Source organism: Alosa alosa, chromosome 11 (genome assembly GCF_017589495.1).
Source record: "Alosa alosa isolate M-15738 ecotype Scorff River chromosome 11, AALO_Geno_1.1, whole genome shotgun sequence".
In the NCBI taxonomy this organism is placed as follows: domain Eukaryota; kingdom Metazoa; phylum Chordata; class Actinopteri; order Clupeiformes; family Clupeidae; genus Alosa; species Alosa alosa.
In genome coordinates, this window is record NC_063199.1 from 24,920,403 (window position 1) to 24,926,402 (window position 6,000).

Consider the following 6,000-nt stretch of genomic DNA (forward strand, 5'->3'; position numbering starts at 1 on the left):
AGTCTGAGCTACCAGTGTTCTCTGAGGAGAAGACTGCACTTTCTCATTACTGATGTTCTCCCAGCACCACCACCACGTCAGCACACACATCTAGGCTTATGGACACAGGAAACACCTGGTGTGGTGCCAGCGCGTGCACACACACACACACGCACGCACGCACGCACGCACACTAGTGTCAGCGTTGTTACTGTATATGCCAGTAATGATTAGTGTTAACAGAAATCCAGTGAGGATGAGTACAACAACCCTGATGCAGGACGCCAACAGACCCCTTACAGACATATTTGACCTTTCGCTCCCTCGCTATGAGAATCTCTCTCTTTCTCGCTCGCTCGTTTACTCTCTCTGTCTCTATCTCTCTCCCTCTGTTTTCTCTCCCTCCCTCCCCCTCTCTCTCTCTCTCCCTCCCTCTTCCCTCCCTCCCTCTCTGTCTTTTATCCTACCTATGTCCCATCTCTGTCCCCCTGCATTCTGTCTCTACTGGCTGTTCAGTTAATTAGTGTTCAGCTTCATCATGAATGCTTCACCAACATCAAAAGTGTTGTTGTGTACTGTGGTCAACAGACTCATTGTCAAAAGAACATTTGAAAAAAAAAAGAACTCTCATGCACTCTAATCAAACACAGAGACATCTATTCAACCAAAGTGCTAATTAGACACCCAATCAGAGATCAGATGGCGCTGTCTCTAAGTCGTAAAGCCAATTACCGAATGGGCTGAGAGGTGCTAAGGATGGCGCCTTCACCTAGCATGTCACTACTGATGGAAATTACACTGTGTGAATAATTACACTCTTCACTCCATCGGCACACAGATCACAGATAATGTGGCAACTCTACATTAGCAGAGACAGAAGTGTCGCGCGCACACAGACACACACGCACACACGTGCACACACACACACAGACAGATGTGATGTCAAGTCAAAGTCACTCTACATCTGATAACTATTTCCCCAATAATTAATCGGTTTAGGTCATCGGTGCACAAACCTATCAATGAAACTCTTTTAAAGCAATCATTAGTCAAACGTTTTCACAGACAACCCCCCCACACACACACAAGTTTACAGTCTTCTCAGTAATGGCCAGACTAGCATAGTTATAGAATCAACTGATGTTTTTTGTACATCTGTGATGAAACAGCAATTTGAAATTCATGAGTTGTTTTTTTTGAAGATCACAAAGACAAGTATGTGTAGGGATACTTTTAAAATTCAAATATTCTGTACAAAAACAAAAAACAAAACCAGAACACACACTTACACACTCAACTGAAAACATTCCATCCAATTAAATGGATGAAATGCCAAGCTCGATAATAAATCATTAAAAGTTTGTGGTAACACTAATAAAATGTGATAAAACAGAATAATACATCTTTTGCCCAGATACGATCACTTGGTGCATACATTTTTAGCAAACCAATTAAATGGTGTTCTCTTACACACAAAGAACAACTCAATTATACATCAACACTGGGCATTCAAGACACTCTGTGTGTGTGTGTGTGTGTGTGTTTGTGTGTGTGTGCTGACTGCTTTAGGATATACTAATATGGTTTGACACATGCCTTACATACAGTAGACTTCATATAGTCCAAAACTGTAGGTTTTAACCATACGATTTAATATGTTACTCATTACATTTAAAACTCTTCATGGCCTTTCCCCTACATTTCTGATAAGCTAGTGCCTAGTCCTTTATGCACATTAACGTCTGCAGGCAAAGGTTTATTAACTAGTATTCCTGACTCCCGGTTTGCTACTAAAGGGGACAGATCTTTTTTCTGTGTTAGCCCCAAAGCTGTGGAATGCACTGCCTGAGGAAATAAGGTTAGCAGATTTTGTGACCTCTTTTAAATCTCTTCTTAAAACTCACTTGTATCGCAAAGCCTTTAAAGAGTTTAATTTTTGTTTTGGTTTTGTTTAGCCTTGTATACTGTCTAATTCCTGTATTTTTTTGTTAAAAACATAGAATAACCACAATAACAATTGTGTACAGATAGAGATGTAGATATGTTATACAATAGATATAATAATGTCACTATAACTTAATATAATAACTTGCAAAAATAAGATTTGATGGGAACAGAGAGCCTCCACTTCCTCTGCTCATAGTTTTCCCTCAAGCCTCCATTTCTCTTTCCCATCATTGTGTGTGTGTGTGTGTGTGTGTGTGTGTGTGTGTGTGTGTGTGTGTGTGTGCTGTCTTCTTTACAGTTTCCTAATATGGTTTGCCTTTATCAGTGGGACACATCCCAATTACAGCTCTCTTCTCTGGCAAGTGACTGTGTGTGTGTGTGTGTGTGTGTGTGTGCATGTGTGTGTGTGTGTGTGTATGTGCGTGTGTGTGTGTGTGTGTGTGTGTGTGTGTGTGTGTGTGTGTGTGTGTGTGTGTGCTTGTGTTCTACATCCTCATTTGGCTTGACTGGCATTTTTCTTCTGGGATTATTGCAGACTCATCTAAATGAAGAGCCTGCGAGAAGAGCTAAGCAAAGCACTGAGGCAGTTTGTGTGTGAGTCTTCTTCATACTTTGTGTGTGCATGTCTCTGTGTGTGTGTGTGTGTGTGTGTGTGTGTTTTCAGTTGAGTGGTAGGGTCAAGCCCAAACCTATTAACAGAGGACATGATGACTGACCCTATGTCCAACAGGCAAATTGACCAGCAACAACAGGCAAATTGACCAGCAGAAACACAACACACGTCAAAGGCACATGGCACATGTGTGTGTGTGTGTGTGTGTGTGTATGTGTGTGTGTGTGTGTGTGTGTGTGTGTGTGTGTGTGTGTGTGTGTGTGTGTGTGTGTGTGTGTGTCTATGCCCTCTTCAGGGACAGCTCTGTAATGTGTTCCCGGGGGAGAAGGGATTGTGTCCTTGTCTGCAGTGTGATGGTGCAGGTGACAGGAAGAACAGCAGAACAGCAGGCACTGCTAATAAGAGGAGCCCACATACTGCTGTGGCTGTCCATCTCCCTCACACACACACACACACACACACACACGCACGCGCACACGCACACACACACATTTCTGAGACTCCCATGACAGAAAACACCAGACTGACACACACATATACACAGATGCACAGACCACACACACATACGGCTCTCATTGTGGAAACCACCTGAGAGAGACACACACAGAGACAAAGATCTCACATATACACACACACATACACACACACACACACACACACACACACACACACACACACACACACACACACACATTTTTGTCTATCCACCTGTCTTTCTATAGCTGAGTTTCTGAATCGCTACTGTCAGTCATGCTATACACCTGAGACAAACAGGACTCTATCTCTCTCTTGCACAACACACAATTTCACACACACAAATCTCTACCAGTCTCACAGCTTTTAGGGAAAATCAAGTGTGAGACATACTATTCTAAAAGGAGCCGGGCTCTTTTGTGTGTGTGTGTGTGTGTGTGTGTGTGTGTGTGTGTGTGTGTTTGTGTGTGTGTGCAGGGGCGCCTGCAGGAATGAATGGTATGGTACGCAAACCGTACAGAAATAACTCCTCTAGCTTTGCTGTCTCCCTCCTATCTGTTTTCGTATATAAAGTCTTATATCCATGATGAGTCTCGAGTTAGTGAATTAGCTTATAGCATTGTGTGCTGATAAACAGCGTAGATAGTAAAAGAAAACAAGTAGCCTAGCCTACAACTTCTGTAGAGTGCGTGCATATTCTCTCTCCTGCTCTCTCTGTGTGTGTGTGTGTGTGTGTGTGTGTGTGTGTGTGTGTTTGTTGCATATTCTCTCTCCTGCTCTCTCTCTCTGTGTGTGTGTGTGTGTGTGTGTGTGTGTGTGTGTGTGTGTGTGTGTGTGTGTGTGTGTGTGTGTGTGTGTTTGTTGCATATTCTCTCTCCTGCTCTCTGTGTGTGTGTGTGTGTGTGTGTGTGTGTGTGTGTGTGTGTGTGTGTGTGTGTGTGTGTGTGTTCTCTCTCCGTGTGCATATACTGTAGCTCTGCATTAAGTTGATTTCAATAACGTGTTTACAAACTTTACTTTACCGAAAATTGTAAATAGCCTACAGTCATGCACCTACACTTTGTACCTAGAGGAAGTTCAGAAATAGGCCTTTATTTTTACACTCTCTTTTAAATCTGAGCAAACATCTGAGTCAATTATGGTCCCAACTTTCCCATTGTAGTTTCAGACAAGACAACAAAGTAAGTTGGAGCATAACTCCATGTAGTTATGATATGTAGTTATGGCATCAATTTAATGCCAAACATAGTATTACAATTTACATTTGGCAATCCATTGTGATAGGATCTGAAAACCCAAAACATGGTGAAATTTCGCCAGCTTGGGATTCTGGTACTATCCTGACAATACCCAGGATGTTGCGTGGGCGATTCCAATACGCCATGTTTGACCATTATAGTAAGCACCAAGGAGTTTTCATCTACACCTTGAATATGAAACTAGGTACAAGTAAACAGACTTGCCTTAGAAATATAATCCAGCACTTATTATTATTATTATTATTATTATCATTATTATTATTATTATTATTAGCACTGATAAAACTACTGATTGAGCAGCCTCGTCAGTTCCTGGTGATGTTAGGTGTGTTTACCTGCCATTCACTTGACCACATGTCATCCAAACCAATGAACGGACGTTTCAGACAGACATAGGAAAGAAGTTAAATTCCTTGCTCTAAAGGTAGGGGAGGTAGCCGATCCTCCCCAAGGTAGCCGATCAACAAACAAGCCTATTTAACATAAATACACACACACAGTGCTTCACAGATCTTTTAACAGCCTGCACAGTGTGGCTGTGAATGACCCGGCCAGGATGCATTAGTGACCGCAGCCTCGTCCACACTACATTATCACTATATTATGCCTGAGGGCAGTGTTGTTTTGGAGCTCTCCGATGCGGTGCGCCACTGCGGAGATATTTATTTGCCTTCATCTTTGGCCACGCTGGAGAGCCATCACTGACAGACTGAAGCATCTCCATGAGAAGCACATCAAAGCAGGACACAGATGTGATGCCCCAGAGTGAAAGACCAGGTAACAGAGAGATAGCATTGGTCTGCCTCTACTCCTGACCTCTATTTTCTACCTATCAATGTGTGTGTGTGTGTGTGTGTTTGCTTGTGTGTGTGAGCGAGTGAGAGAAATAGAAAGTGTGTGTCATAAAATGAAGGATAAGCAGTGTGTACATTTTGAACTGGACCGTCTTTGCGTGTGTAAACTTTTGTGTCTGACTTCTACGAGCAAATTGATTTCTGTGGCCATAAATCTTTCTGTTGCATTCAGGCCTACAATACAATGTGACTGAATGCAGACCATTAGTACTAGATTACTATAAACTGTGTTTTTGTTTGGGATGGGTATGGATATTCATTTCATTAGGTGTAAGTATGTGTGTTCACATCAATAGTGTTGGTATGTTTTATATTGTTATGGTTGGTTCTGCATATTCACATCACATCACATCAGCAGGCTATAGTGTATGATTTTTTTTATATATACTATTAAGTGTGTCTGTGTGTGTGTTCTCTGCTCATCTCTGGAAGATGAAAGAGCCCAGGGAACTGTATTCTACATACAGCAGGTGACTCACGACCAGCTCGCTGATCATTATGGCTTGTATTACTCTCATGCATATATATATATATATAGCCTATGAGTTGTTCATGCTGTGACTTGGCTTGGCTGACTAGAGGTGAGTAACAGGACTCATGGTGAGGTTAGCATATGGCATGGGATGATGCTGGCGGTACTCAGAGGAGGAGAGGAGCATCTAACACACACACACACACACACACACACACACACACACACACACACACACACACACACACACACACACACACACACACACACACACACACACACACACACACCCACACAGACACAATGACAGAGAGCTTCCATTTGAAAACCCACTTTAGTTTGCATGCACTTGCACTGAGCAGCACTTGTGTGATGCTCACCTGCAATCAGCTGCTACAAATC

At 42.5% G+C, this 6,000-nt stretch overlaps 1 protein-coding gene across 3 annotated transcripts in view; it reads right to left on the reverse strand.

The window, feature by feature from the left end:
• tspan9a (tetraspanin 9a) overlaps positions 1-6,000 on the reverse strand; it is a 220,100-nt gene that overhangs the window by 7,334 nt on the left and 206,766 nt on the right. The window lies entirely within an intron of this gene.